This window comes from Triticum urartu, unplaced genomic scaffold (assembly GCF_056163025.1).
Source record: "Triticum urartu cultivar PI428250 unplaced genomic scaffold, HENAU_Tu73 scaffold2, whole genome shotgun sequence".
NCBI lineage: Eukaryota > Viridiplantae > Streptophyta > Magnoliopsida > Poales > Poaceae > Triticum > Triticum urartu.
This window is the reverse complement of record NW_028260368.1, coordinates 4,344,811-4,354,754: the sequence shown is the minus strand read 5'-3', so window position 1 is coordinate 4,354,754 and position 9,944 is coordinate 4,344,811. Positions and strand designations below refer to the sequence as shown.

At 34.9% G+C, this 9,944-nt stretch overlaps 2 non-coding genes across 2 annotated transcripts; both read left to right on the top strand.

Moving 5' to 3' along the window:
- The first annotated feature begins 4,591 nt into the window (after positions 1 to 4,591).
- TRNAP-UGG (transfer RNA proline (anticodon UGG)) lies at positions 4,592 to 4,665 on the top strand. Its single transcript has one exon. It is a non-coding gene; the product is annotated as a tRNA-Pro (tRNA).
- A 139-nt stretch (positions 4,666 to 4,804) lies between these two features.
- TRNAW-CCA (transfer RNA tryptophan (anticodon CCA)) lies at positions 4,805 to 4,878 on the top strand. Its single transcript has one exon. It is a non-coding gene; the product is annotated as a tRNA-Trp (tRNA).
- The last annotated feature ends 5,066 nt before the right edge of the window (positions 4,879 to 9,944 follow it).

Sequence of the window (9,944 nt, the reverse complement as noted above, 5' to 3'; positions counted from 1 at the left end):
ATATGCACCGCAAGCAATCGACCCGGATCATTCAATACGACAGTATGAACACGATACCAAGGCAAACCCATGGAAATACCCCTTTAGCAAAGAAAAATAGACACGATGTCGCTTTATTTTATCGCATTGAAAAAGACTATCCATATCCTATGTACCTAACCCTTCTAGGGGATTCTGTGTCAGAAAGCGCGAATATTTATTTCATTCCATTAAAAATAAGAAGCCAATTCTGTTCATAAGAAGAAAGAGAAGCAGATCTATTCTATACTCGATAAGTGCCAATATGCAATGGGTAACTTGGCCAATTTGGAAAAAACGAAGAATAGATCGCTACCCCTCTTTGTTTAGCATTCAAATCACCCATTCCCTTTTCTTTATTCAATCTGTCTTACATTCCTTATATGTATAACCTTTCAATCTACGTATTAATAGAATCTATAATATTCATATAGAATAAGAATAAAAATTAAGACAATAAACTGCGGATTCTTTCTTTCTGTTCCATTCTTACGTTTCCATATTAAAGTGTGGTTTTCTTACTTAAATTTAATAATATTAATCTAATATGCCCATTGGTGTTCCAAAAGTACCTTACCGGATTCCTGGAGATGAAGAAGCGACTTGGGTTGACTTATACAATGTTATGTATCGAGAAAGGACACTTTTTTTAGGTCAAGAGATTCGTTGCGAGATCACGAATCATATTACAGGTCTCATGGTATATCTGAGTATAGAAGATGGAATTAGTGATATTTTTTTGTTTATAAACTCCCCAGGCGGGTGGCTAATCTCAGGAATGGCTATTTTTGATACGATGCAAACGGTGACACCAGATATATATACACTATATGCCTCGGAATAGCCGCCTCCATGGCGTCCTTCATTCTGCTTGGAGGAGAACCCACCAAGCGTATAGCATTCCCTCACGCGAGGATTATGCTTCACCAACCTGCTAGTGCTTATTATCGGGCAAGGACACCAGAATTTTTACTAGAAGTAGAAGAGTTACACAAAGTTCGCGAAATGATCACAAGGGTTTATGCAGTAAGAACAGGCAAGCCTTTTTGGGTTGTATCCGAAGACATGGAAAGGGATGTTTTTATGTCAGCAGACGAAGCCAAAGCTTATGGACTTGTCGATATTGTAGGGGATGAAATGATTGACAAGCACTGCGATACTGATCCAGTGTGGTTTCCAGAAATGTTTAAGGATTGGTAGTGTCCGGATTTCTTGTAAAGTTATTTCACAGCTAAATTCGTGTTTTCCTCGATTTAATAGAAAATAGAAAGACTTCATGATGAGCAATCATCAGGTTAAGATGGATCTAAACCAATCCATTTTTTTCTATATACATACAACATGCCGACGGTTAAACAACTTATTAGAAACGCAAGACAGCCAATACGAAATGCTCGAAAAACGGCCGCGCTTAAAGGATGCCCTCAGCGTCGAGGAACATGTGCTAGGGTGTATGTGCGACTCGTTCAGATCATGACTTCAAACAAATATAAAAAAAATTGAAGTATCCATGATTAGTACCAATGAATAGGATATAGCTTCTCTATCCTAGATTTCTATGGTATATGGAATTTATGGTTTCCTTTGGTGCAAATCCAATTATCTAAATTGGAAATAAGAAGCAATTCTCCCATTGGTAGCAAATGGTTATCCATTAAGCGGAGGAAATAGTAATAAAAAGAAAAAGGCTTATGCTCCTTTATCTTAAAAGAACGGACTAACAGGGTCAGCTACTTAGCCAACTTTCATAATTAAATACCGTCACTGTATGGATAACTCTTATTGTGAAAAGAGCTATTTACTCTATAATGGATAGGTAGAGCCAAAGAATGTGGACTATACAAGTTCGCAATACCTTTTGATGAAAGAAAGGGCTCCGGTGTATAGAGAGGGCCTCACCGTTTAAAAGGGAACCATAGAAACGATGGAACCCACTATTTTTTTTAGTATTATTAGAATGAATTTGTTATTTCGTATAGAAATAACTGAACGGAGTGGAATAAAAAATCGTGGTTGGGAAGGTTACTATAGCAAAAGCCATTGGAATTAATATTTTATATATCGGAATAATTAGTTTTGTTATTAATGAGAAAAAGGGTGGCTAAAAGAAGAGAAATCATTAGTTATTCATTAAGGTTAATTTGATTCAATGACCAGAGTTCCGCGAGGATATATAGCCCGGAGACGACGAACAAAAATGCGTTCATTTGCCTCAAACTTTAGAGGGGCTCATTTAAGACTTAATCGAATGATTACCCAACAGGTAAAAAGAGCTTTTGTTTCCTCTCATCGAGATAGAGGTAGGCAAAAGAGGGATTTTCGTCGTTTGTGGATCACTCGGATAAACGCAGCAACGCGGGTATATAAAGTATTCGATAGTTATAGTAAATTAATACACAACCTGTACAAGAAGAAATTGATTCTTAATCGTAAAATGCTTGCACAAGTAGCTGTATCAAATCCAAATAATCTTTACACGATTTCCAATAAAATAAAGATCATCAATTAAAGGTATAAATAAAGTAATATACTGGAATAATAAAAGATGAATTCCCGGAGAGGGAACTCCGGGAAGATACAATAAATTAAGATTAAGTGGTAGGAATCAACGAGCTGGATTACTTTCTTTATAATATATATAGGTCTGGCCCTTTCGAATTCGAATAAAACATCAACAATCGGAACTTAAGTTCCGGTTGTTGTTTCTTAAATTTTGGTTGTTGTTTCTTAAGTTTCGATTGGAATTGTACTTTTGCGTTAATTGAGGAATATGTCTATTTTTTCTGGGTCTAGAACCTGTAATTATTGAAATTGACTGGGCTTGAAATTGCTTTTCGTTCTCATAGTTACGAAACGGTAAGAAAGATAAAATACGAGCCTGTTTTATAGCAAGAGTAATTAATCGTTGTTGTTTCAAGGTTAATCTATTTATTCGTCTCGATAATATTTTTCCTTGTTCACTAATAAATCTATTAATTAAACTCATGTTTCTATAATCAATTCGATCTCCCGGGCCAATCCGGGGACGCCTACGAAAAGGTTGTTTAGATTTACGAAAAGGTTGCTTGAATTTACGAAAAGTTTGCTTGGATTTACGAAAGGGTTGCTTGGATTTATTAAAAGTTTGCTTGGATTTACTAAAGGGTTGCTTAGATTTAAGAAAAGGTTGTTTAGATGTATACATGATTTATTCCTTATTTAAAATTTGAAAATTTGAAAATTCACTTCTTTATTTTATTAATTTAGGATCCAGAAGAAGTAGTTTTTCTTTGATCCATATCTTATTTGATTCATATTATAGTATATGAATACCCTCTATACATATGAAATAATATCTACCGGAAATCAGATGAGTTGATTTGTATTTTGTATTCTATACTATGTTTTCTTTATATATTAAATATGAAGTTCTTACTCTTTCTGTTGTTTGGAAAGATCAAACACACGATGTTCCTATTTCTTTATTTCGTGATGAGTCGTATGCTTGCGACAATAACGACAAAATTTTTTGAATTCTAATTGTCCGGGTGTATTGTGGCGATTCTTTTGAGTACTATATCTAGAAATCCCCGTCGATTCCTCATTGGCACCTTTTCGAACACAACTGATGCATTCCAAAATAACTCTGATTCTAACATCTTTTCCCTTGGCCATGAACCTCCTTTTCTTTTTGGATTGACTTAACTTAATTCTTCTACTTATTCTTTTATTCTTCTATTTTGAATCCGAAGAAGAAGAATAAAATTCATTAGAATAATTTTTTTTTATTCTTTAATTAAGTAATAAAAAATAGAGAAATAATTAAAGAATACAATCCTTGTCGAATTAGCAAAGATTTTGGTTCGAAATCCTTTCATTTAATTAGCCAGCCCCGCCTTTTCTATGCTCTGATTTCTGAGGCCTTATTTAGCTTGGGTACCCCTTTAAATTGAATTTCTATTTTCAAAAATGGGGTTTACCAAATTTTTAATGACTCTGAGGTTCAACCCAATCCATCTTTTCTTTCTTTTTCCTTCCGATACTAAAAAAAGATTGAAAAGGATCAAATTTTGTCATATCACGAAGAAATCTATCCCTCCCATAGCAATAACTAGAATTAAAAAAAAGGGAATGACAAAGCATCTGGGAATAAACGATTAATTTCTATCAATAAACCTGCTAAAGCACCAAACCATAGAGTACTTAGCACGGGTGCTACAGAGAGATATGTTTTTATATCCCGCATTGAAAATCCTCCTTCCTTGTTGGAATACATATATGATCATAAACTCTTGCCCAAGATTGTTATGCTATATATAAAATGAACCATATCGACGAAATTTTCCTATCCCTAAAAAAGAAAAAGATGACCCCTTCTTCCTATATATTACCAAGGAAAAGTAATCCTTCTTTTATAGGCGAAATTATATTGGATTTTATATGTATATAATTCCTTAATTATATGAGACCAAAAAGAAGAAATGACACGAGGGTTCTATATATAGATAGAGAAAGAAAGAAGAAGAAAATTATGATGTGGAAAAGAAGACAGGAATTGTGTACAATGGCATTGTACAACAATTTAATTTGGAAAAGGGATGTAGCGCAGCTTGGTAGCGCGTTTGTTTTGGGTACAAAATGTCACAGGTTCAAATCCTGTCATCCCTACCTATTACTTCTTTCTTCTTTATAGGCAGTAGCGACGAGATCAATTAAAGTAAAGTGGGTATAACTTGAATTTGTGGAGACTATACGTACGTGAGATACATTAGGAATAGAAAAAGATTTTCTTTTTGAATGAATGAAAGCGCTCTTAGTTCAGTTCGGTAGAACGCGGGTCTCCAAAACCCGATGTCGTAGGTTCAAATCCTACAGAGCGTGATTCCATCTATTTTATGTCGAAGCAGAGTAAAATAACTTAACAAAATTGAATTGTAACTCCAATTTCAATTTGACCTCCTCTCTGGTCTGGAGGAGGTCAATCAAAAAAAAAAAATGACTCAATCAAAGATCCAACTGATCCCCACGCCTGTATTGCAAATACGCAGTCACGAATAATCCCGCTAAAGTAATAGGAATTAGGCCTAAGACGATTCCAAATAGAAAAACTTCAATCATTTCGATTTGTTCGAGGGGATAAAAAAAGAGGTACGATCTATCCCTAAATAGTACTCTAAATTATCCACGAATCTCAATGACCAAGAAAAGAATTCCTAATTAGTCTGGAAAAGAGTCGTAGAATGCCAGGAATCCCAAAGAAAGATTTTTCTTTTCTGAATTATAATTATTCAGTCAATTCAAATAAGGCGTATCTTGTTCAAGCCAATAAATAGAGCTGGGGTTATAGTTAAAGCAGCCAGTAGAAAACCAAAATAACTAGTTAAAGTAAGCATGAAAGAGTTAAATTCCATTTATTTTTTTTTACTACACTACATATGTTGGTAAAGCATTTACCTAAGTTATGGAAAATTCATAATTCATCAGTTATTTTAGATAATACTAAAAAACAAGATAGAGTAAGATACAGAAGTGTAAAAGAAAGTGGATTCATCAGATGATACATGAGTCCCTAATTCCGAATCAAGAGATTTGTTGTGGAATTTGTCAATTGAGTAAAGTAATAATATTAAGAACTAGATCATCTAACCCCATTGAATGAAAAAAAGAAATTCAATTTTCAGGGAAATTTTTGAATAAGAGATAAATAAACAATTGAATTTGAAAAAAAAAACTTCTTTCTATTTTGGATAATTTCTTTTTCAATAGGACCCTCTTTTTGGAGTGAACGATCGAATATTCCCCTATTCCTTCTTATTTTAACTGATTGTATTCCATATGGAATAAGAGGAGAACAAAAGCATTCCACGACCTGCCAAGGGGCTGTTAAAAAAAAAAAAAAAAGAAAGCTCTTCCTTGAATTTACTTTATTTTTATTCCTTTTTCGAACTCCAACCAAAGTAGATTCGAAGACGAGTCACTTCAATTATCCTTTTAAGTTCTATTCTATCTTCTGTCTTTCCCTATTTCATCTCGTAAAGTTCCGCGCTCGCAGTTTGGTCAAGAAAGTTAGACCTAATCCAACAAACAATACAAGGATGAATTACGAATTATGAAAGGATAGATTTCACATATACTTGTCCTTGTATTGTGTCAGTATGAGAATATCCTTCCTAAATTATTTATCCAAACCTATTGATCATTAACTTAGATTTTCCCAAGATTTTGGCTGCTATTCCGAATTACTCTATTATTCCGAAGCCAATGAAAAGTAAGTAGAACCTACAAAAATGGGGTTTTCTATTGATGCCTTGAATAACATATAGCTTACCTATAGACAAAAAAAAAATAAAAAAGTAATTATGTTTCGGAACCAGGCAAAACCAGATTGCTGTGCCATAGGAAGGATAGCTATACTAATTCGGTATACTCAAAATACACCTTTGGTACAAAATTGACAATCTCACAAGGATGAAATATCAGTAATTTTCTATTTACTGGTCGATCCCATCTTTTACGGAATCAATTCCTTTTTTGAATGTACAAAAATTTTGGGAGTTCAGCATGTCTGGAAGCACGGGAGAACGTTCTTTTGCTGATATTATTACCAGTATTCGATACTGGGTTATTCATAGCATTACTATACCTTCCCTATTCATTGCGGGTTGGTTATTTGTCAGTACGGGTTTAGCTTATGACGTGTTTGGAAGTCCTAGGCCAAACGAGTATTTCACGGAAAGCCGACAAGGAATTCCGTTAATAACCGACCGTTTTGATTCTTTAGAACAACTCGATGAATTTAGTAGATCCTTTTAGGAGGCCCTCAATGACCATAGATCGAACCTATCCTATTTTTACAGTGCGATGGCTGGCTATTCACGGACTAGCTGTACCTACTGTTTTTTTCTTGGGATCAATATCAGCAATGCAGTTCATCCAACGATAAAACAAATTCCAACTATAGAACTATGACACAATCAAACCCGAATGAACAAAATGTTGAATTGAATCGTACCAGTCTATACTGGGGTTTATTACTCATTTTTGTACTTGCTGTTTTATTTTCCAATTACTTCTTCAATTGAGAGAAAGAAAGAGACTAATAAGAATTCTCTTATCCCATTTGGAAGGATACCATCCTTATAACTACCCATGACTGTTTTTGTCTCTAGCATGACCAATTGATAAAATGTGGAGGAAAGTAGGGGAAATGGCCGATACTACTGGAAGAATTCCTCTTTGGCTGATAGGTACTGTAGCTGGTATTGCTGTGATTGGTTTAGTAGGTGTTTTCTTTTATGGTTCATATTCTGGATTGGGTTCATCTCTATAGTAATCGGAGGGACCAGATTGTAAACATGAAAAAGTAGGAGCTTAGCGGGTCCTTACCCCCCTTTATCTGATTAGAGCGGAAAGGACCCGCGGAATTTTTATTTTACTCTTATAACGCGAATTGAATCTATTCGATTCACTCTTATGAAGCAACAAGAAAAAGAGATCACTCGAGGATCCAATATCTTATTCCACGAAGGAAGTATCCTGAAAATCCTTGATTTAGTTTCGAGTAATAAACTAATAAAACCTTAATCAAAACTATTCAACTAGCCTAAAAATAAAAAAACCTTCAATGGAAGAGTTTACTTTTTTTTTGCAAAATTTCTGTAAATTTGAAGTTGAACTTAATTAAACAAGCCAAGCAATTTGCTCACAATCACAAGAAATTTTTCCCCCGCCATATTTTCTTCCCCTCTGTTTGTCCACTACCTCGGCTAAACCTAAGCAAAAGAAAAAGAGGTCCAAGAGACAGACCCGAATAAAGAAGAAATAGTAATCTTTGACGAATTAGGAAGAAAAAGGATTCTTATTTTGATACAAGAAGAATCGGCACAAGAAAAAGGCTTTTTCTTGTGCCGAATAGACGATTAAGAAGACCTGCAATCCCTCCGAAAAAGAAGAAATTTTAATTTGATTGTTCTCGCCTTTGCCTTGGATTCTCTTCTTTTGCATGGGATATAAATAAGGAATTCCAGACATCTCATAAACAAAAAGCAGTCTAAACAAAAAAAGGATTTCCAAAATAGATCATAGATAATTCTAGCAATTGCCAATAAATCGAGGCTTTTTACCAACTTGATGGTAAGAAATCCCGGGACCTAGAAATTCATTTCGTACAATTGAACCTTTTCAAACTGTTTCTTTTTGAGAACCAAAAAAACTTGTGCCAAAATAACGGATGCGAAGAAGAACAAAAGGCCTTGGACACGTAATGGATCCTGAAGCACGATTTCTGCGTCCCCCTGACCAAAACCTCCCACATTAGGATTGCTTGTTAATGGTTGATCAAGCTTGATGGATTCCCCCTCTGAAACAAGAAGTTCTGGTCCGGGAGGTATAATATCAATCACTTGGCGTCCATCTGATGCATCAACTATGGATATTTCATACCCCCCCTTTTCTTTACGTAGTATTTTTCTTACTATACCTGTTGACGTAGCATTATAGACTGTATTGTTACTCTTGCTACCATCAGGATAGATCTGTCCTCTTCCTCGGTTTCCCCCTACATATATGGGATATTTTAAGAAATGAGCATCTTTCTTCGTAGCAGGATCAGGGGAAAGAATGGGAAAGACAATTTCACTATATTTCTTACCGGGAACAGGGCCTATCACAAGAATGTTTTTTTTATCGGGACGATAACTCTGAAAAGCAAGATTTCCTATCTTTTCTTTTAACTCAGGGGAAATACGATCGGGCGGCGCTAATTCGAATCCCTCGGGCAAAATAAGAACAGCACCTACATTCAACCCTCCCTTTTTTCCATTAGCAAGAACTTGTTTCAATTGCATATCATAAGGAATTCGAAGAACTGCTTCAAATACAGTATCGGGAAGCACAGCTTGGGGAACTTCAATATCGACGGGCTTGCTAGCTAAATGGCAATTGGCACATACAATTCGTCCAGTTGCTTCTCGTGGGTTTTCATAACCCTGCTGCGCAAAAATGGGATATGCATTTGAAATAGATGTCCGAGTTATTACGTATATCATGATCGATACAGAAATCGATCGAGTTATCTGTTCCTTTACCCAAGAAAAAGTATTTCTATTTTCCATGTCCAATCGCAGATCCCAGAATTTCTACAATAAATTAGATAGGTAGCTAAGCTAATCTAGTTCCCTATACACGAATCTGTTGTCATTCTACTGCAACAGTTGTACTGCAATGATGAATACCTTAAAGTAGGTATAAATAGAAAGAATTTTGCTAAAATGGAAAAGGGCTTTCTTTCTAAAAAAAGATGCTTGCTAATTTGATTAATATTAATATCGGGAGATCAAATGAATTTATGCTTCACTAATTGAATGATAAATGACTACAAGCGAAGGAGATAGACGATTTAAACAAAAAAAGACCCAAAATTTCAAACATGTATCTAGAATTACTGGAAAACTACAAACAAAAATAGTGAAAATAAGCTCGTTAGGAGCCCATCCAAAATCGTTGTAGACCCAACGAATTACTAGTTCCCAACCACGGGTGGAGTGAAATCCAACAAAAAAATCAGTAACTAAAAGAATAAAAAAAGCTTTTATTGAGTCATTTAAATTATAGAAGAATTCCTGAACCCAAGAATTCAAAATGACAAGTTCCTCTTTACCCAGAAAAAAAGAACCACTTAGAATAGCCAAACAGATTATATTTGTCGAGAAATGCAAAATGGTATGGAGATGATCCTCATTATTTATTTTGACCCATTGTATTATTTCCTTGTGTATTCCTGTAGGAGGTTTTTGTACATGTGTCTTTAGTTTCCCTTTTATCATCTCGTCCAAGAGAGAAAGTTCTTCTAATTCTATGAATCTTTCTAGAATCCTTTTCTCTTGAATATCAGTTAAGAGAGTTTCGGATTGCCTGGTATTCCACCAATTCTTAATCCAAAGTTCCAG